Below are 23,637 nucleotides of genomic sequence, written 5' to 3' on the forward strand. Positions count from 1 at the left end.
GAGCCCATTAAGAACTGTTCCTTGGTCTTATGGGTCTCAAGAACACCAAGACCCATTCACTTTTGGGGCTGGGTACTTGGGAGACCACTTCTCAGGTGGAAATCTTAAAAGTTGGAACACTAGATGTTGGATCCAAGCTGTTCACTCTTCCGGGAGAACCTGGAAGTTGTGAGTTGCTTCCCCATTGTATGTCACTGTGCTAGGGGTGGGGTTTATGGCAAAAGTGTATCTCAGCCTTTCCTACCCATTTCAGTGTGGGTATTTTCTTATTTACCCCATTTGTAGTTATTGCTCAGCTATTTTCTGGATTTCTTCTAGAGAGAATGTTCCATGTGTAGCTGTAGATTAAGTGTACCAGTGGGAGGAGGTGAGTTCAGTAGCCTCCCATGTTGCCATCTTGACCAGACATCTCCCCTTTTCATTTCTTAAAATCAGTAGTGTGGATCTCTGACCTTAAAACAAGTGGTACTTGGCCAGCTCTGCTGGCATTAGAACTCCTAGGATCTTTCTTTATTAATTCTCATAACTGCATGTGAATCTACAATTATCTCAAAAAATTCAATTAAGAAATGCATGGCTAGTAACAGAGTTCATTCATCAAGGCTGATCACCCTAACAGAATCATATATCAACTGTACAATGAAATTTATGCTATACCTCTTACACAGTTCACTCCATCTAACTTATTTTGCAGTACATTTCATTTTTGGGCTATTCATTTATGCGAAACTTTATTTTATTTCTTCAGCTATTGATTTTTGGTGTTTCTCTTCCCAAGTATGACTAGCTTTTTTGTTGTTTATTGCTAGTGATACTTGTATCTCCTTGCTATTATCATTTCATCACGAAAGAATTTTAAAATTTGCAATAAAATAGCTTTCCAAATAAGGAAAAAAGTGAATATAGCTTATTAGAAATAGACATGACGGGGCACCTGGATGGCTCAGTGGGTTAAGTATCTGCCTTCAGCTTAGGTCATGATCTCAGGGTCCTGGGATCAAGCCCAATGTCTAGCTCCCTGCTTAGCAGGGAGCCTGCTTCTCCCTCTCCCTCTGCTGCTACCCCTGCTTGTGCTAACTCTCTTTCTCTTGTCAAATAAATAAAATCTTAAAAAAAAAATAGGTATGAAAATTCTTGCCCAGGGGATATGTGGTCATTCATTTTAACAGTGCCAAGCACTAGCCTATGTACTAAAGATACAGTAGTAAGTTATCTAAACAGGTAAATAAGTATATAATGTTACCCAATACTAATAAATATCATAAAGAATACTGCATCAGGATAATTATTGATAGAGAATGATGGTGACACTAAGTAGATAGGGTGGTAGTCCAAACAGCTTGTCTGAAGAGATGACATACAAGCAGAGATTTATATTACACTGGAGACAATATATGGTATTAGCTCATAGTCATCAAGACAAAACCAATGCTGGCTCTTCTGAGACAAATGCTTATTAATTCTTGATTCCCAAAAGAATTAATAGAGAAATGGGTTATCAGCCAAACTTCTTTGTCTTTCAATCCAAAGGCTGAGACATTTGGTTACAAAATGAAAAGGCACCAAATACTTAATACCCTCTTACTTCATTGTCCTTTCTTTTGATATTTTTTAAAAGCTTTTCTAGCTCTAAGAGAAAAAAAACACCATTTTAATGAGCATTGCAATTAATAGATTCAATCCTCGGAAACTAACACCCTTTGAGCTGCTGTGATGTTGACCTTTTCCTGATTTGAGGTCAATAAAGTTATGGTGTTTGTGTCTCCCAGGGAAAATCCCTGCATGTAAAATCATTTGACTCACTCTGGCTTCCCCAAATCCTCCTCAGAAGCTCAATCTGGAGATCAGAGTCGGCTACTCCTTTTCAATTAATTCTCTTTCAGACTTGATCATTGTCCTTGTCTTCATTTATGTCAAATAGTGCTCCCTGTGGAGACAGGCAGCTGGTTATTCTGAGCTCACTCAGATAATCCTTATTAAAATAACCACTTCCCTTGCACAAATCCATCTATCACCTTCACCTTGACAGGCCCATCAGCCTCATGCCTGCTGCCATTTCTGGGTAGGCCTCCTCCCCACCCACCTTGAAACACCGCACCAGTAGCTGCAGGACAATTTTGTAAGGTGCAAACTGCATGGGGAGGTTTTGAGCTATTTGCTTCTTTAAAAGTTTAATTCAATTTAGGAAATGGTAACTGAACAAATATTATAGCTTCTGGAAAAACAGGTATGGGATCCTAGAATCCCATGTTAAATGAGAATAATGACTTTGCCTAAAAGGTTTCATTGGAGACAAATTTCCTCTCACGGAAATTTGGATAAGGAATATTATTGCTAGAGCTGTGACTATTGCTACCACAACTATAATCACCAGCCAGCATGTTGGGGGAATTTTAGACTTAGGAAGAGCTACAGATACCCTGAAAGTGAAACATCTAGATGTAATAAGTAGGCCATGCCAACTGGTACAACTTTGCCCCACTGGGGAATGTAACCCTGGAGAATTCTACTTTGGAAATTGGAATGTCTATGAAATTTGGTTACCAAGTCAGTAAAAATTTCAACATTTGCTCGTTTCCTAAATAAGGTTCCTTCTGACCAACTGTGACTAAACAGTCTATAGATAGAGATCCCAGGCTGTAGTAGGGGTGGTGTCTGTTCTCTTGATTTTCTCCAATCTATCATCCATACCCTAGCCTCCGGCACATCACTCTGTAGCATAAATGTATTTTTGTCATCTTGTTTTGATAATCATTCAATGGTTTCCATTGCAATAAATAGCAAGTTCAGAATCTCTAATGTGGCTTATGAAGCCTAAATAATTTCTCTTTCCAGCTTCCTCTCTCATCATTGTCAATATGTAGCTATCTTGTGTATAAATGGCACATTTTTCCATGAAGTTGGGTTTTTTCACCTCAGATTATTCGTTCTGCCCAGTTCCTTCACCCCTTCACTAAATTAACTCCTTTCTATCCTTCAGATTGCAATTTAGATTTTACTTTCTCTGGAACACCTTCTTTAGCCCTTAAATTACATTGCAAATCTCTCCAACATGCTCCCACAGAATCTCTTACCTTTTCCATAAATGGTACTTACAACACTGTGTTATTATTACTAATTTATCCATACTCCCTCACCAATCTGTAAATTTCTTGTGGGAAGATATGCATCTTGTCTTTCTTGACATTCACAGAACAAAACAGGATCTCTTTAACATGAATGTTAACATTCATGAATCATATGAATGTTAACATACATGAATGTATGAAAAGAGCCTTGTCACCAAGAGGCAGGAAATCTGCATTCAAGTCAATGCCTCACTATTTAACCTTGATTATAAGCAAACCATAAACTCCCTGTAGAGGAAAATATAGAAGTAGAAACATGATCCTCTGTCTGCATAAACCAGGTGGTTTGACTGGACAATGCTTCTATGGTCCTGTCAACACTACAATCAATAGCTTCATATGCAAAAAAAAAAAAAAAAAAAAAAATAGCTTCATATGCAAGATTGCAAAGTACATTGGGTTGCTCTAAAAATACATGCAAGACGAGCATCCAGGGGCACTCTGAAGAAGAGGAAATATGAACAGTCTCTATAAACGCACAGATTCAAAAAAACCTCTCTTCTAATTGTTATGGTAAGGAGGGAATAACTCAAAGGTGTAGTATAGAAACATGAACACTTGGCCAGCATATGCCCCAGCTCAGCTCTCTAAAATTCAAGTGTCATTAAACGCTTGCCTTAATTAGGCAGGACTATGACCTTTATTGACTGGAATTTATTTATTAATTTTTAGCATGGCTTTCAGTTGTCATTCTGGCTGTTAATTGGGCCCCTGTCCCTAAGTGAAAAATGTTCACATGTGCAGAATTTGAGCATTTTCCAGCACTAACCTCCATTTCGCCTCCATCATGTTCAGGCAAGGGCAGGATCCTCTCTGTTTTAGCAGAGCCTTGACCGTGTTTTAGCTGGCATGCAAATGTAGAGTGTGATCCATCATGTTTTATTTAATAGAGTCGCTGAGAGAAGGGAAAAAGGAAATTGTTGTGAATTAAATGTCCTTGTCGTTTCAGGCAAGAAGATAAAAGTTCTGATTGATTGCCGAGATGGCTGAAAATGGAAGTATTAACGCAAAACAATGATTTTGTTATGTTTCTATTCTCTGGAGTGTTGCAAATGGCAGAGAACATTTTATTCTGGAAACAGATTGAGAAGGACTTTCTCCCTTGCCAGAACACACAGATTTGGTGAAATCAGGAAGAAGAAGGTAAAAAAACAAAACAAAAAAAAAAAAAAAAAAAACAAGAAATAGAGCCTTGGGATCTACATCCCAATCCTGGCCGTGGTATGTTCCCTTGGTGGCCTTGGACAAGTCATTCACTGCCCTAACTTCAAATTCCTTAAGCTTTGAAGATTTGGCTAGATATGAGATCTAAGATCTCTTCACTGCCTATACTGCCATACAATTCTTTCTCCTAAATTAATCCAAGCAATAATTCTTAAGTAGATGCCATCCCCTGGAGGATGCCACTGACCTACTCTGCCTACTAGAACCTTAAATAAAATTATCAGGAGAGATTCCATCAAGTAATGCCATTTCTTATCAGAAAGGGAGACAGAACATAGACTCCTAACTCTGGGAAACGAACTAGGGGTGGTGGAAGGGGAGGAGGGCAGGGGGTGGGGGTGACTGGGTGACGGGCACTGAGGGGGGCACTTGACAGGATGAGCACTGGGTGTTATTCTGTATGTTGGTAAATTGAACACCAATAAAAAATAAATTTATTTAAAAAATAAATAAATAATTTTAAAAGTTATGCCATTTCTTTTCAACAATATATAAAGAAACTATTCCACTAAGAATGTGATTGTAACAAAAGAAAATATAAGGCTTTAAATGACCCCACTCAATGAATTAAACTTGACAATTTACCAGAGTTAACCTAAGGACAATTACAAACACAATGAACCACATGTAATAAGCAGTATGTTTTTGGTGTTAGCTTCTACTTCCTCCTCACTTAAAAAAGGGGGAACATCCTTAGTTGAGTCAGATAATGAAAACAGCTCTGTCATGGTCTGCTCCAGATCCTCCTTTTTCCCCCATTTCCTGAATCTGCAACTTTCCCTGATTCTATGAATCTCTGGGTTCATACTGTTCCATTTGCCATGTTCACAGACAGAGGCGTTGGCTCGTTGATAGGTCCAGCAGTTAAAAACCCTCAGAGAACATTCCCAGCACTTGGCTACAACTGGCCAAGGTTCAGAGTTTAAGGTGAATGTCTTTATCTACTACGTTTCTTTATCTTCCTCAGAAACTACTATTCAGACTTGGGCATTGCTGAAAACTAACAGGGGTTTGATTTTCTTTTCTGCAGAGCACCCGGATGCTTACCCCAGATGGTTACCTCAGATGGTTACCCCAGAAATGGCTCCTGTCATCTCACTCTGTGGTTCCTGCTCTAGTGTGTGTGTGTGAGAGAGAGAGAGGCAGAGACAGAGACAGAGACAGAGATCCATAGAGAGAGACAGAGATATGAGCACAGAGAAAGCTGTTAAGAAACAACTACCAGACTCTCTAGCTCAAAACAGAGTGTGTCTGATCTCGGACTGTGCAACATTATCCACTGGATCAAAACTCGAATTCAATATAACACAGATTTTTTTTTAAAGATTTTGTTTATTTATTCATGAGAGACAGAGAGGGTGGGGGGCGGGGGGCAGAGACACAGGCAGAGGGAGAAGCAGGCTCCATGCAGGGAGCCCGACCTGGGACTCGATCCCCGGGACTCCAGGATCACGCCCTGGGCCAAAGGCAGGCACCAAACTGCTGAGCCACCCAGGGATCCCCGACACAGATTTTTAAATAGAATTTAGGTATTAGTCTTCAAACAAACACCATACCCCTTTCAGAACTCACTCCAACAAAGACGGGCACTTTTAAAGTGTTCACAAAATGTTCTTTTAGTTTACATGGGCTTCAGGCTCTTTTTTGTTAAATATCTGATTCTTAAAACACTAGCACAGCTTACATCCGGCAAAACTTGAAGGATAATTCTGTCCGGATCACAAGAGATATGGACTTGACTATCGCTTTTGCTCAAAACAATTACTTCATAACTTATATGATGCAATATCCATGCTTAACACCAGACCTCCCAGCAAGCACTGGTTTTCACTACCGCTTTCATGGCTTTATTTTATTCAAAAGTTGTTTCTGAACGCAGGAAGTCAAGTATAGAGTGATGAAATCTGGTGTTATGGGTGGAATTGATGAAGTCAAATCTCTGCACTTGGTCAAATGGCTTTCAGATAACAACAATCTGATCATTCTCTCAGGCCACCGGGGCATAGCCACACACTCGGTGTGAGGGATTCCCCAGCAGAGAAAATTAACAAATGCAACTCAAATGAACTTCACTTCTTAGAGTATAGAGTTAATGAGCCTGAAACGTGTGAGATTAGTTTAGGAGCGTGAGCTCGGGCAGGCTCCAAAGCAACACACTGCATCCCAAACATGAGGGAATCTAGGTCGTTTGTCATAAGGAGGAGCGGGAGCAAGAGAATCAATAGTCCGTATACACCCATCATCCTTGGATGAAAGGCAGCTAAAAATGCACAGGGAGAGTTTCAAAAGATATCACAGCTAGATGCTTTATAGAAATGGGTGAAGCATTTCCAGATGTACTGAGTGAGTTTGGAGGACACGCATAGATTTATATTAGTAAATTTATATTTGTATCTATATTACAGTCTTTATATGAGACTCTTTATAGTTAGCCTTCAATACCCTCATCGTTCCGCAATTCAGCCTGCAAGTCCATTATCCTGTCCTGCTACTTTAAAAATATTTAAAAGGGGAGACATTTTTTGAATAAAATATTTCAAAGGGAAAATAAAGATAAAAACATAATTATGAAGAAAATGCAATCCTACCTAAATCTCTTTGAAGAAACTTCTAATTCTTTGGCCAGTCTCTCAAGTCAGACTATGGGCTGAATGATATTGACTTTGATGATCCTGAAGCCAAATGTTACTGTTTCAACTTGGATGAATAATGTAACCTTTCTGTGCTTCAGTTTCTTCCACTGAAAAAAATTGAAATAAAAATAGCACCTACCTCATAGAGTCAGTTTACTGTGTGCCTGGGACTTGATGCATTTGTTTGTTTAAATATTTGACTTGTTTATTCATTAGAGACACAGAGACACAGGCAGAGGGAGAAGCAGGCTTTCCACAGGGAGCCCAAAGAGGGACTTGATCCCACGACCCTAGGATCATGACATGAGCCAAAGGCAGAAGCTCAACCACTGAGCCACTCAGGTGTCCTGCATTTGTTTTTATTATTTCAAAATATGTATTATTTTCAAAATGGAATGAAGTTAGATCTCTTCTTTATGCCATACCAAAAAATAATGATGATTAAAGGATTTAAATAATAATGAAGACCCCAAAAAATTCCCTCACAAAGTATACAAAGTTTCAGTTACATAAGAATGAGTCCTAGAAATCTACTGCACAGCATATGGCCTGAAGTTAACAATACTGTACTACAGATTCAAAAATTGCTATAGGTAGGGGCACCTGAGTGGCTCAGTGAGCTATGCAACCAACTCTTGATCTCAGCTCAGGTCTTGATAAATAAATAAAATCTTTTAAAAAAGAAATACATGTTTCTTTTTTAAATGCTCACCTGACTCATAATCAAAGTCATAAAAATTAAAACAACATTGAGATTAGTAACATCTGGTTGTGTCAATGTGAATGTGAATGTGAATCTGGTCTGGGAGATGGGAAACTGGATTTAAGAACGAGGAAATGAAACAGAAAATATTGAGAATGGGATCAATGGGGAAAAACTAAAGGGAACAGGGAGAAAAGTTTGGTACATCCAAACTGGAGACAGCCTAGACAGCCTTTGGATCTTGGCATGAAATGAATCTGGGTCTGAATCTTCTCTCTGATTATCACTGTTACATACCCTTGGCAAGTTACTGGCTTTCGTGATTCCTAGCTTCTTCATCTATAATGTAAAATACAGACATGAGATTGAGCAAAAGACTATACTTGGTTTGGTCAACCCCATCCCACCTACACCCAGCTTCCAGGGTTAGTAAAACCATTTTTACTGATTTATGCAATTCTCCCCGCAGCTGCTGGTCATGCAGAAACCATCCCGTCCTTGAAGAGCAGGCCAGGCCTCCTTGATCCTCATGCTCCATCAATAAAACTGTCAGCAAGAAAAAAAAAGAAAAAAAAAAAACAAAAAAAAAAAAACAGCAGACTCCTGAGGTTAAAAGCAAAATGGACATGAAGAGACTTTCAGATCTTGGTCCGAGCTGTCTGTGCCAGCAACCAGGGAACAATCCCTTCTTGACCAAGGAGTGAAGCAAATGCAGTCAATTTTGCTAACCACTTTTTTTCCTAGGGAGTGCAGTATGGATGATACCCACATTTGGTCCATGGTTATTTTATGTAGTTTGCTTTTCAGTGGTGGCTTTGTATTTGATTTTTTAAAAATGTGGTCACTCTTTATGTAGTTTATGTGCATTTATGAAGTGTAAAGGAATAGTCCCTCCTGCTGCCATAGCATTCTGAAACCCTCTCCATTATTCCAGACATGGAAAGAACATCGTGACAGTAAATAATAAATATGTTCATCAGGGTAAATAAAATGTTTCATAGGAATAAGAGGAAAATATATAGTATGAAAGAAAGAAAGAGGGTGGGAGAGAGAAAGCAAGAGAGAGAGGAAGGTGGGGGAGAAAAAGGATAAAGAGGAACAGTAGGAGAAAGAGCAACTGGTGGTTAGGAGAGAGAGGGGGTTTTTCCGTCGAAGACTGCCACCTGGTGGAAGCGTAGCTGCACCTGTTCTCTGGCCTCTGCTAGTCCTGGAAGGCGGCCAGAGCAATCAGAGGCCGCTGACCTGCAAGCCTTCAAAGCTAAATGAAAAGCAGATGAATAAATGTCGGTGCGTCAGTAGATTCTAAATCTTGACAACACTGAAGCCTTATTTAATTTGATCCCTGTGCATCAGAGACTTTAAATTGCCATTAGTCAGGCATGCTGCCACTCTCTTCTCCATTGTAGAAGGCTAGCACTGTTTATGGGGCATAAACCAGCTATATTTCATGTGAGCAAGTAAAAGGAAACAAAATCTCTCGCGATAAAATAAAGAATAAACATAAACCCTATTGCTTTATCCTGCATAAGCCTTCCTGGACCTCTTTTCAACCCATTTTAGACAGGTTTCTCAAAAAGAAATCATATATATGTATTTGAAATTTTTGAATAAATGAAATGACCGCTAACATTTTCTCAATGATCAAAAGTGGCTTGACTAGAGGTTATTTTATCCAGTAAAAAGATAGTAATGTTAAAAGAAAGAAAATATGTTCGTATTTAATGTTTTTCTCTCTGTTCTATCAAACAGAAGTGAAATCGGGTGCATAAAGAATTTATCCTTAACTCAATGCCTCCATACTACTTTGCTGACTTGAACAACGATTACTATACTATATGACAAAAACCTATTTAAATTCCAAAAGCAACTTTGTATTTCTAAGCCTTTGTATTACCTTTTTATGAGATAGAGAAAAAAAAAAGCAAATAAGATTTGTCTTTTATTTTTTACTCCTCAAAAAAAAAATCTTAGAAGCTCTCATACTCTCTTTAATCACAGTTTCTACCTCTAGGCTCCAAATTCAGTTCTCATTTACAGATTTCTAAGGTTTGCATAATTTTTAAGGCACAATACTATATTTTTCTGTCCTGTGAGTTGAATAGTCTGAATTCAGCTATTTTTTGGAACAGAGATTTAATGACCATCCAGATTCTTGCAAAGAGAACAGGTAAACAGATCCAAGAGAATACTTGCTCTGCTATGCTAATGTTAAGGAAAAGTTAATTGAATAAAATCAGAACATATGACCCACTAAAATAAAAAGCAAAAGCTAATGGTATGATTTTCGTTTGAGTACCCAATCTAAAAATTTTCATACAAAAAAAAATAGCTTCAGTGTATATGGTATTTATCATTCATTTAGATGATTCACTTACTTTGTTAAATAAAGACAAAATTTATTGAGCAGACAATAAAGAAATAGTCTGAGAAACAGAAAAATAACCAGGAAAGTAAAATTTCATGATACTCAATGGTGTAGAGTTTCAAAAAAGAAATAAATGCAACTAATAAGTCCAGTAAAACAGTCTTGAAAAATGCCCATTAGGTATTGCAATTAAGGAGTTACTGGATCTTTGGGAGAACAGTCTCAGTAGAGTGATGAGGACAGAGCACAGTAGATCAGGGAAGAAGTTGGAATAGTAGAAGTAGAGATGGCAATATTACTCTTTCAAAAAATGAACAAAATAGGAAGCAAAAAAAAGGAGAGAGAGAGAAAAGGAAAATCAGGGTCAAATGAGGAATATTTTGGGGATAGAAGTATGTCCAAAGTTAAGTATGTCCAGAGTTCAGTTAAGCTACTCCATGGTATTGCTGTCTCAGCATCCATTTGCTTGGCCAAGTGGCATGGGGACTTTACCCCTCATGCAAGCCCAGAATGACAAGCAAATGTGAGTTCATGATGTGACTTCCCCAACAGCCCTTATGTTCAATAGTCTCTCCTGCCTCCCAGCACCTATATACCTTTGTATCCCTTAGATAAGAATCCCCAAAGAGCATACAAAACCTCTCTCTTATGCTTTAATAGACCAATACATTTCTGTCAGAGAACTCCAAAGCACTCCACCCATAGACTCCAACAAAAGCATGTGCCCCAGATCCTGCTTCTCTCTGTCAGCCCTCTGCCTTGGCCTCCTATGTGGCCCTTCAAGTCATGGAGAGATAGCTGTGGCTATATATATGTGTTTAGATGCAGGAGACAGAAGCATTTCTGATGGCTTCAATGAGGTAGAAACTCAGGCAGCTATTGAAACCAAGGGAAATATGAGGATTGGCTGGAGATCTAGCCTAAAGAAAGTAGTGAAGATTTGGAACGGAAAAAAATACTGACTAAGGGTAGTCCCCTGCATATAAGAGAAAGGAAGGTAAATTGTCCCATGGATCCCAAATTGAGTATTTTCTTGGGTAGATGTAGGAGAAAAAAATTTGAGTAATTTATTTTCTGTATCCAAAATGAGCCCCAGTGATTACTTACTGAATAAAGTCTTGGCAACTAGTACTTTATGGCTGATCTTTAAGTCCAAGTACACATACCACCTGCCCTCAGAATATTAACAATCAAATACCGTGAATTTGCATCTGATGCTAAGCCTCATCCCAATTCCACCATTATTATTCTTCTGTTCTAAAAAAACAAACAATAAAAAGACATGCAGGAGATCCCTGGGTGGCACAGCGGTTTGGCGCCTGCCTTTGGCCCAGGGCGCGATCCTGGAGACCCGAGATCGAGTCCCATGTCGGGCTCCCGGTGCATGGAGCCTGCTTCTTCCTCTGCCTGTGTCTCTGCCTCTCTCTCTCTCTCTCTCTGTGACTATCATAAATTTAAAAAAAATAAAATACAATAAAAATAACAAGACACACAGGGCAATTTTTTCTTCCTTTCTTCCCCAAAATGTTTTAAGATTCTTTCTGTCCCTAATTTGCCATTTGCAGCTGCCCTGACTCCTCTTAAATTTCTAAAATAATATACTGTCTTTACAATATTAGCATATTCCATACATCAAGAATATTTCAGGGATCCCTGGGTGGCGCAGCGGTTTGGCGCCTGCCTTTGGCCCAGGGCGCGATCCTGGAGACCCGGGATCGAATCCCACATCGGGCTCCCGGTGCATGGAGCCTGCTTCTCCCTCTGCCTATGTCTCTGCCTCTCTCTCTTTCTCTCTCTGTGACTATCATAAATAAAATTTTTTAAAAAAAATTTAAAAAAGAATATTTCATCTGTATTTGCATATTTGATTATCACACAGGGGACAGATTGCTAAAGACTGGAGATTTTTAAGCGGCAAAGGTTTTTTAGATACAACTCCCAAATCACAAACCATAAAAGTCAAAGTTGACAAATGTGACTACATCAAAATTAATAAATACTGTACTGCAAAAACAATGCTAAGAAGGGAAAAGACAAGCCACATATGAGAAGAAATATTTTGAAATCATATACGTGGCAAAGGACAGAATTTTCAACAAGTAGCACAGAAACTACTGGGCATACATATCCAAGAAAAAAAAAAACCTTGGAACTATACTTCATATCATATAAAAAATTAACTCAAAATGGATCGCAGATCTAAATGTAAAGCCTAAAAACTACAAAACTTCTAGAAAAAGACATAAGATAAAATCTCTGAGACCCTGGGTTTGGCAAATATTTCTTAGACACAACATCAGAAACATAACACATAAAAGGATAAGTTAGTAAGTTAGACTTCAAATCTAAAACTTCTACCCTTGGGATGCCTGGGTGGCACAGGCAGTTAAGTGTCTGACTTTTGATCATGATTTCAGGGTCAAGAGTCAAGCCCCACATGGAGCCCCACACTCAGCAGGGTGCCTGCTTAAGACTCTCTCTCTCTCTCTCTCTGTGCCTTCCCCTAATTCTCTCTCTCTCTCAAATCTTTTTATAAATAAATAAACTTTTTTATAAATAAATAAATGAAATTTTGACCCTTCAGAAAACAATGTAAAAAGAATGAAAAGTTAAGTCATTAGATGAAATTTTTGCAAAGCATATACCATATAAGCAAAGAACTTATATGTATAAAATATAAAGAACTATCAAATCAAACAAGAAAATATTCCAATTTTTTAAATGAGCAAAAGAGTAGAACATATACTTTACCAAAAATAGACAGCTAGGTAGTCAGACAGACAGACAAATAAACACATGACAAGGTGTTCAACATCATTACTTATTAAGGAAATGCAAGTTAAAACCACAATGAGATACTATATTACACCCCTATTTATTTGTAGAATAGCTACAAATAAAAAGCCTGACCATACAAAGCACTGGAGAAAATGTGGAGGAACTACATCCATACCCCACTGGTAGGAAAGTAAAATGGTGCAACTACTTTGGAAAATAGTTTGCTATTTTCTTAAAAAGCTAAATATAGGGGATCCCTGGGTGGCTCAGCGGTTTAGTACCTGCCTTTGGCCCAGGGGCGTGATCCTGGAGACCCAGAATCGAGTCCCACGTCAGGCTCCCTGCATGGAGCCTGCTTCTCCTTCCGCCTGTGTCTCTGCCCCTCTCTCTCTCTTTCTATGTCCATAATGAATAAATAAATAAAATCTTAAAAAAAAAAAGAAGCTAAATATACCTACCATATGATCCAGCCATTCCATTCCTAGGTATCTGCCCAAGAGAAATTAAAGCATATGTCCACACCAAAAAACTTGTACAAGAATATGTATAGCAGTTTTATTTGTGAAAATCTGGAAGTGACTCAAATATCCACCAGCGGGTGAATAAATAAACAAATCATGGTACACCCATCCAATGGAATACTACTCGGTGATAAAGTATAATAAACAACATGCAAAAACACTGATGAATGTTTTCAAATTTTTGAAACATTTTTGAGTGTTTTCATTCAAAACAAATATGCTAGGTGAAAGAAGCCAACCAACATAGAGTAGATGCTATATGATTACACTTAAGAAAATTCTAGAGAGTGCAAACTGATCAATAGTGACAGAAAGGAAATCAGCGATTGGGAGAGATGAGGATGATGTAGAACAGAAGAGACAGAGCACAAAGGCATTTATAGAAACTTTTAGGGATGATGGATATTTTCATTTGCTTGATTGTGGTCATTGGTTCACAGGTATATTCATATGTCAAAACTTTCCAAATGGTATATTTTAAACATATAAGGTTATATTTGTTAATTATACCTCAATAGGTTATTGAAAAGAGTTCCATAGCCACATACTGTTTCCTCCATTTAAAAATGTATAAGCAAATAATATAATGAATACCCATGTACGAATCACCCAGCTTAAAAATAAATTATTAAAAAATATTTGAAGCCCATAAATATACCTCTTACACGTGTTAGAAGATCTCACCACCTCTTTACTAAGGAGGATCTACAGGTAACTCATAATTCTACATTTGCCCTGTGTGAGGAAATAAGTACAACAAATGATATGTAGAATAGGGGTTTCATCATTCCCCAGAAATTCTTTTGCCATCTTCACATGACATCAAGTTCAAGGACCTTCTGTGTGTAGTGGTAAATAGAGAGCTCCTTTACCTAACCACACAGGCCTCCTGTCTCCTGAAAAGGAACATGTTTGAATTAGCTCCAGCACTGCACAGCCTCGGCACTGCTATACACTAAGCAAGTGAGGGGGGCAGAGATGCCTCTGAGCAAGCTCAAATGTGTGCATGGCCTCTTTTTACTTTCCAGCTGACTGACAACTGTGAGACAGTCTCTTTAGATCTGCTTTATTACTCTGGGCTGTCCCTCTTTTCATGTATTATATAATCCCTGTTGGAAATGGCCATGTGTCTCCTAGAAAAGAAAAAGTTCAGCCCGTCAGCAGTACAGTGGGAAGTAAATGCACTCACAAGTTCCAATGTTATCTTAGCAACTGCTTTCCCAGACATTTTGCAATAGACAAGAATAAAAGCCTTTCTCCGCAATGATATGACCCCAAAACATCAAAGAATTAGTGTCAGGCCAAAATGGGAAGAACACACTCGGCCTCAAGATTAATCTCTGAAAGAAAAATAAGCAAGTAGATTTATGAGTAATTATGCCCTTCATAGAAAATCTCAGAATGTGAAACTCTCCAAGAGTTCAGAGACCATCGTGTTCAAGACTCTTGCTCTAAAAACCAGGAACCGAGGCCATGACTTTTATTGTGCTCTACTTTAAAAATGTTCTAAATCTCTAAAAGGCCACCAGAGTATGTCCATATTTATCATATCTTTTAGTGCCTTGCTAATGGCTTTTCAAAACTTTCCAACTGCAGAACAATGAGCTTCAAGATAAAGACAATGGGTTGCTCTCAATCAGTGGGACTAAAGTGAGCAATCTATAAAAACTAATTACATTGGGGACACCTGGGTGGCTCAGTGGTTGAGCCTTCACTCAGGTCATGATCCCAAGGTCCCGGGATTCGGTCTTACATCAGGCTCCCTTCATGGAGTCTGCTCCTCCCTCTGCCTGTGTCTCGGTCTCTCTCTCTCTGTGTCTCTCACGAAGAAATAAATAAAATCTTTAAAAGAAAGAAAAAGAAACTAATTATATTGTATCTACGAAAGGATGAACCAGCAACTGATCCTGATTTAAGTTTTCCCAGTTTTCCTGGGCAAGAAAAAGGATGAGTTGCCCCCACTTCTGCCAACTAGCACCACACAAATAATCCAGTTACGGATTACCAATGGCTTCTTTAGGGTTTCTAGCCCTCAAACTCCTTGCTTCCAACAGGTCAGAAAAGCTGACATGCAGTTGGTTATGAGGGTCTAATGGGATCGATTGTAAATGTGATAAATAACCCCTTGATAAGCCTTATAAACCATAGAGTGATCTTTCAAAAGTAAATGTGTAATTGTGACTCTCCCTTAAAAATCTTAATACTATCAGTATTTCAGGATGCAATTCATTCTCTATTTCTCTATACAATGCCCTTTGTAATCTATATCTTCCCTTTCTAGCCTCATTTTCAACCTTCACCATTACCACTCTCCATCCTACCCCTGCACTCTGAAATCCAAGCCAAATGTTTGAAATTCTCTAAGCAAACCTTATTCATGCTTTCATGACTTGGCTCATTGGGTCTCCCTTCCTTAAATGAAATGTGTCCCTCCTCTGCATTGATGAATGCTCACTCACTCATCTACAGTAAGAAGCTTCCTGAAGATCCTCACCTGGGGGGCACCTGGGTGGTTAAGCGAGTTGGTTTAGGCTCAGGTCATGATCTCAGGGTCCTGGGATCAAGCCCGGCGAAGGAGTCTGCTTGTCCCTCTCCCTCTGCCCACACCCCACTCATGCTCTCTCTGTCTCAAATAAATAAATGAATTCTTTAAGAATATATATATATCCTCACTTGGTATTCATCTGTGTGTAAATCTCTCCCCTTCAGCATAGACTGAACCTAATGACTTGTTTCTGGTGAATAAAACATGCAAAAAGTGATGGCAGGTCCCTTTGAAGATCAGACTACAAAGACTGTGACTTTGGTCTTACTCATAGCCTCTTGCTGGCTCTTCTTGCTAGCTTACTCTCATGAAATGTCTGCCACATGGGAGATGTCCTATGCAGAGATCTACAAAACAGGAACCTGAGGGCAGCTTTCAGGCAACAGCCAGTGAATAACTGAGGCCCTCATCCAAGAGCCTGGGAAGAACTGAGTATTTCTAACAACTATGTGAGTGAGCATGGAAGCAGATCCTTCCCCAAATGGTCAAGCTGACTGAAGCCCAGCCAACATGCAGAGGGCAGCCCCACAAAGAACCCTGAGCAAGGACCACCCCATCACATCATCCCGAGACCCTCTGATACACAGAAACCGTGATAAATGTCTGAAACCACCAATTGTGGGAGTAGACAGTTTACACATTATCTCTTGACACTCAATTCCTAAGACCATTAGACAAGGAAGATTTAACTTCTCTCTCTTTCTAACTGCTGCCTCTGTCATAGACTTGCATGTGTTTCTCTTTCTCTTTAAGATTAGAAATAGGTCTTTTCATCTTTTTAATCCTGAGATCCCAGCATAAGGCCTGCCACATGAAAAGGCTCAATAAATGTTTGTAAATAGAGTGAATTAAATTATGACCCAGTTTCAGAATTGAAATTTAAAACAAAATTTAAAAGTCAAATGTGTTTTCTTTCAAATATAGGGAAATATTCCAGGAGTTGTCAGGATAGCAAAAAAAAAAAAAAAGAAAAAAAAAATTCTATGAGACAATTCTTGCTGACCATAACACTATCCAGTGTGAGGGATGTTTGAGACAACTCTTCCTGGCTGAGGGAGAAACTCAGTTAAAATGGAAGTCACTCAAGCTAAACATCCTCAGAGATATGAATCACACTCACTTAAGACAAGGAAGAAGTACCTACTAACCTACTTTCTCTTCATAACTGCTTAAAAGGGGTCCCTTCCAGAAGTCAGAAACCAGAGGGGCAGCAGGTTAATAAGCCCTTCCTCCAGAACAATGGCACATTGCAGGAGTCTAACACTCCAGTTAGATTTTCAGAAGGGAATTACAAAATATTTATCAGTGACTGTATATTGTATCTGTCTGCTATGTTGGTTTCACATTTTGAAAAATACTAAAATGCATAAAATCAAAAGCCTCTGGATTTGCTTCCAGGAAACAGAGTGTGTGAAGATTACAGGCCACTCTATTGCTCATGGGTCTCTTTTAGCTATAGAGAGGCCGAAAAGATTAGAAAAGATGGAAAAGCCAGCTAATTTTCCAAGGCCAGCTGCAAGGAAGAAAATAAAAATAATCAACTTCACTCTTCAAGTTATTTTATCTCCCCATTGTTACCACACCAATCCTATGCCACAAAGTTAACAGCGTTTTTGTGATGTTATAGTTTCAGAATCCAAGGTGCTGGGGAATTAAGTAATTTGTCTTAGGTTACACAGCTGGTAAACAATGGGATGGTGACTTAGAGCCAGCAAAGGCTTCAATCCCATATTCATTGCTCTTTATACTGTATATAACATGCTGACCTAGACCATAATTCAGTTGTCCTTTATTTTAACAAGCATTGATGAGCACCATCCATGTGCCAGGATCTTTGCCAAGGGATGCAGCATGCAATGTGGTGCTGGGATGGTACAGTTGGGAGATCCAGCACCCACAATGAATCTCCTGCCAGTAGCAGCCCTTATATTAGAGGGTTTTTTTTTCAGCTGATAGTTTTTCTGACATTATCTAAAAATTTTAACCCATATCCCTGTTCCAAGAGAACTAATATTCTAGCACAAACAAGACTTATTTTGTCAAGTGTAGGAATGGCAAGTAACAGAATACTTGAGTTAATGATGCTTCCAACAATAAGGTCTATTCAGTAACTTATTTCAAGGTACAAGCTGTGCCCAAAACAATATGCTCACACACTTCTCTACATGAAACACAACACTGGGTAGCCTGGGATTTTTAAGTCTAAGTGATATCAATATGAAAGTTTGAAAATTCAGTTAAGCATCCAAAGGCTCCTAACTGTATAGATGCTGAGTAATCATATGTCAATCCCTCCCCAACCCCATTACATAAATGCAACACTATATATTCAATAAACAGCACCTGGTGATTTAGTGTACTAGATGCTGTAGTTAGTGCCCTTCACATATTATCTGAACTAATCGCTTCATCAGCCCTGTGAAATAGATGTTAATGTATCCAAGATGTAATTATATATATTTGGCACCTACTATGTGTCAGACCCTGTGCTAAACATTTAACATGTGTTTTCTCATTCATTCGTTCGTTCGTTCATTAGCTATTTATTGAGAGTTTATTATAATCCAGGGGTGGGGTAAATCCTAGGATACAATAGCAAGCAAATGGAATAGACAGGGCATTGTCCTCATTGAGCTTGCTTTCCAGGTGGATGGAGACAGCAATAAATAAGAAAATAAATAATCACAAGATAACTACAGATTATGATAGTATGGAGATGAAAATAATTAAACGAAGAGAGAAAAGTGCCTGAAGAGGGGGATTCTACTTTGGAAAGCATGATCAGGGAAGGCTCCCTGGGATGGTAACATGCAAGCTGAGACCTGAGGAGCATGAAGGAGACAGCCATGGAAATACTGGAAAAGGTCCTAGGTAGAGAGGGCAAATGCAAAGGTCCTGAGGTAGGAAATAGCCTGGCTTCCTAGATGAGCAGAAAAGACACCAGAGGTAGGATAGTCCAAGGTGAGTCTAGAAAGATAGGTGGGAATTGAATGATGCCTTGCACTTCATGGCAAAGAATTTTGATTCTGTTTTAAACCTACACAGAAGCATTGAACGTTTTCAGCAGAGGCATGGTGTGATCTGATTTGTAATTTTTAAAGATGATTCTGGTTGCTGTGTGGGGAATGAACACTTGTGATAAGCAAGAGTGGAACCAGGGAAACCAGTGAGGAGGTGTTTGGTGCCATTCAGATCACAGGTGGTAGAGGCTTGGTCCAGGGAGGTAGCAGTGGGTATGGAGAAAAGTGGACAGACTTAAGATATGCTATTGTGGTGGAACCAACAGAGCTCACAGAACTGACTGTGAGAAGTGATCACATGGGGCTGGCAAATTTATTGCCCATTTATTACCCCTTCAGACAGATTAAAAAAAAACTGAAATGTAAAATTACTGTCAATTATGGTTGCCCCTTGAACAATACAAGTTTGAACTGCATGGGTCCACTTATATGCAGATTTTTGTCAATTAATATCCTGAAAAATTTTTTGAAGATTTGCAACCATTTGAAAACAATTTCTTTTCTCCCTACTTTAAGAATACAGTGTAAAATACATACACGAAATACATGTTAATCAACTGTTTATGTTATCAGCAGGCTTCTAGTCAACAGCAGGCTATTAGTAGTTAAGTTTTTGGAGAGTCAAAAGTTATGCGCAGATTAGGGTCAGTGCCCCTAACCCCCACGTTGTTCACAGGTCAACTATATATCTCAATAAAACTGACGCGTGGTGTTGCGGAGGCAGGGGGGATTACTGGCAAGAGCTAGAGCCCTGGGAATCACAGCAGGTATGCTTGACCTTAACCACTCCATGGCTTCACATTTATCCCTCCTCCTTATCCAAAATTTCCCCCGGAAAACTCAGATTTGTCCTATCTTCCCTTCCTTGACCTTCTGGGTTTTCACCAGGACTGCCATATGCAGTCACGTAATTTGTCCCCTGCACAACTAGGGGAAGGCGGGGACATAGAGTACTCTGAAGGTTTTAAAGACAGGTTTACAAATTCAATAATATTCCTCCCCTCAAAGTGTTTACTTCCCTTATTCTTGAGTGTGGACTGGACTTAGTAATGTGCTTCTGATAATAGAACATATAAAGGAAATAGTATGTCACTTCTGAGATTAGGTTGTAAAAAGACTACAGCTTCTGTCCATTCATATCCTCATTCATATTCTATCTATCTATCTATCCATCTATCTTTCCCTTCCTCGTTCCTTTCCTTATCAGTGACGCTGAGTTAAACCAGCTGCTGTGTCATGAGGACACTTAGCAGTATAGACAGGCCCACATGGCACAGAACCAAGGCTTGTCAGCAACCATGTGAGTGAGCTTGGAAATAGATTTTCTGAGGCCAGCCAACAGTCACCATCAATGAGCTTAGGAGTGGATCTTGCCTCAGTCCAGCCTTGAGATATGACTCTGGCCCCAAATGGCTTGAATATAACCACTTGAGAGACTCAGATGTCTGACCCACAGAAACTGTGATGTAATAATTTTTTGTTGCTTTAAGCTGCTAAATTTGGGGTGGTTTGCTACATAGCAATAGGTAACTAATACAACGGTAATGTGAATGGTTCCTGGAGTTATGCAGCCTGACATCACTGTTACTACTCTTCACTGCTTCTCTATTACTGGTTTGGGGCTTTTCAATCTAATTAAACCTTAATTGCTTTCCCAGATAGGACCCCCATTCTCTGTCTACTGCCTTCACATCCCACCATCCATAGGTGAAAAGGTGCTCCATCTTCATCCACTGCAGACTCAAGGGGTTGTTCCTGGTTAGACCTGCTCCTTTGCTTGGATTAAACAACATAGATCCAAGTTTTCAACTTTAATATTTTTGCATACTCCTAATATAAGATACTGATTGTCAAACAATATTCAAAGGAATAACAGTATCAGATCCTGGAGGAGTTTTACACACATACAGATTCTGAGCCCCAACAGTAGTGGTGGGGTCCAGGAACCTACATTCTTAAGAGTTCCTGGGTAATTCCGATATATAGCCAAGTTTTGTAAACTCTGGCTTAGTGTTTGTCTCTGACATGCTATGCAAGCATGGCTTATAATTGGAACTAGAAACTACATTTCCTGTGTCCTCTTCAGACTTCTCGCACATATGCAATGTAAGTTTACATTTTTCCTCTATGCATTTTCTCAAAGGCAATAACCGAATGATATTTGCTGAATGTCTGCAAAGATGCGGCCATAAATATATATTGAATTTACATATGAAAAATTTTGTACTTTTAGGGAAGTGGGATTCAACTTAATGGAAGTTAGTACTTTGAACATATAAATTTATTTTCTGTGATCTCACTTTGGCAATAACTAATTTAATTGGTATCTTCTCTGACTGTGGAAAATGTGAAGAGCGTCTCAATAAATTAATAAATGACATTTTTGGGTTTATCAGTGATCGAGGCTGCAAAACTAATAGCTAAAGAAAATACAGCAAAAGCAAAACTAGACCCATTTATTCTGTTAAAGTTAAATTCAGGGAAACAGGGTCGTCAGCAAAATGCCAGAGCCAAAGATGCTACTGGAAAAGGAATCTGGTAGGAATAAAGGAGACCGCAGTTTTCTAATTAACACTGCAACGAATACTAAAAATGACCTTAAAGCAAAGCTTAAAAGGTATTTTAATGAGTTTTTGGCAAGGACTGCTGATGAGCCCTTTTTCATAAGTGTGGAGAAATGTCTTAAAATTAACCAAGGCTTATGATCATCATATTGGAATCATATTTCAGGGAAATAAAACCCTTTGCTGGAAGTTAAACAAAAGGCCCAGTAGGAATACTAATCAAGCTGGTATCTTATTCTAATAACTCTGACAAGAGGCAGATTTCTGAAGTCTAACTATTATGCTATTGTCTCCTTTTAACCTCCTAGAAAGTGTCACTGATTTTAAATACACACACACACACATACACACATATTTCTTTACTCCACATTTACCTATTTATCTATTTCACTGTCCTTCCCTTTCTTACCAGTTTTTCAGATTCTTTCTCAGTCCATTAGGTTAAGATTTATACAATCATCTCCCACATTTTTTAAAGGCTTCACTTGCACATGACCTCTAGTTTAACATAGTATCCGCTACCAACTTTCTAAGAAAATATCTCTGGAGGTGGACCCCAACAACCTACATTTTAGTTCATAATCCAACAAACTGGCTCAATTCCCATAGTCATTTATAAGTTTTGAGTCTAGAATCGCTCAGTCACTCCTGCAGTGGCCCCTACCCCTTGCTTTGTGTTGTAGAGAGGGATCTGCTACCTTGTCTTTCTTCAGCCCTGTTCCATCTGCTTCTTATTCATTCCAGAAATTACTGAAATATTGTTTCACTCTACCCTCTTTCAGCATCAACATGGAGTTCTCCCTATTGTTATACTTATCCTCTCATTTTAGAGTAAAAGTCAAAAAAACCTGTAGGCTCAGAATAAGCCCACAAGAGTTGACGTGTTTATTACCAACAATAAATTAATAATAAGTTAATAAAGATAAAATAAGAATTGATAAGTGTTTATTGATAAGTGTCCCTTCTCTCTAAAACAGTAACATAGATTTTAGGTTCCTTCAGGATCACTTAGCAGTTGGTCTGGGAAATCTAGATTGATGTTCACAGTTGCCATGGGGGGAAAAAAACATACCATCCATCTCAGTTTGGTTGGGGAAAAGCTGGCTTGCAATCATCTGTAATAAGACATGCTCTGTCTTCTGGGGAAACTTTAAGATTAACAGCAAGAATGTAAGTAGGAGTTTTTATTTTAGAGCTAGATAAAAGTTATATAAGTTATTTAAGAATAAAAATATGATTAGTCATCAAGAAACTAAAGGTATTTTTAGGCATCTGATCCACAACAATAATCTATGCGCCCAAGGCAAGACATTCTCTAGCTCAACAGCTGCGCCAAGAGGGGAGTAAAAGATTAAAGGAATACCTCCTTTAGAATTCCTTAAAGAATTCCACCATCAGTCTGGGGTCTCAGTCTAGACTCTAGATTGAAGCAAATGACGTGCACAGGCAGAGACAATGCCAAACCCGTATCAGCACCTTGCAACTATAAGTATGGTCCTTGAACCAGTAGCATCCTGGAGGCTTGTTAGAAATGTAGACTCATATACCCCACACTAGACATTTACTGAACCACAATCTCCTTTTTAACAAGATCCTCAGGTGATGTGTATGCCCCTTAAAGTTTGAGAAGCTCTGCCCTGGAGGAATCTACTCAAACCAAAGGTTATAGAAAAGTGGGACATTGGGTCACTAACTTCTCTAGATTTACATCCTCCTGTTTGATCCTCCTGCCCCACTTTTCCTGGGCCATAAGGGTTGCTAATAGAGGTAGGGATGTTGGGTGATTCCCAAAACCAAATTAAGCAGTAAGATTCCCAAATTCAAGCAGGACCACACAAGTTTGGCAAGGTGTCCTGAATTCTAAGCTAACATTAAAGAAAAGACACAGACCTCTGAGAGTCTTATATTAGTCAAGACTCTTGGAGCTGCAGTAGCAGAAAACCCAACTTAAAAAAAAGAAAAGAAAATCTATCAGTTCATGTAACTGAAAAGTCCAGATGTTGATCAATTCCAGGCACAGCTGGGTTTGTATATTTAAACAATGTGTAGAAAACTGCCTACCTCTTGTGAACATCTGCTTCTCTCTGTGTTGGCTTCTTTCTCTGGAAGGCTTGTGCCTTATCACAGCTCCCAGTTCCAGGTCTATCCCTTCTCAA

The 23,637-nt window shown here is 38.9% G+C and overlaps 1 long non-coding RNA gene across 1 annotated transcript in view; it reads right to left on the reverse strand.

Moving 5' to 3' along the window:
- Window positions 1-23,637, reverse strand: part of LOC140640959 (uncharacterized) — a 128,004-nt gene that overhangs the window by 8,993 nt on the left and 95,374 nt on the right. The window contains exons 4-5 of the long non-coding RNA XR_012037554.1: window positions 3,898-4,023; window positions 1,804-1,927 (exon numbers count right to left, since the gene is read on the reverse strand). This is a non-coding gene — a long non-coding RNA (uncharacterized lncRNA). The remainder of the gene's footprint in view (window positions 1-1,803; window positions 1,928-3,897; window positions 4,024-23,637) is intronic.

This window comes from Canis lupus, chromosome 10 (assembly GCF_048164855.1).
Source record: "Canis lupus baileyi chromosome 10, mCanLup2.hap1, whole genome shotgun sequence".
Taxonomy (NCBI): Eukaryota; Metazoa; Chordata; class Mammalia; order Carnivora; family Canidae; genus Canis; species Canis lupus.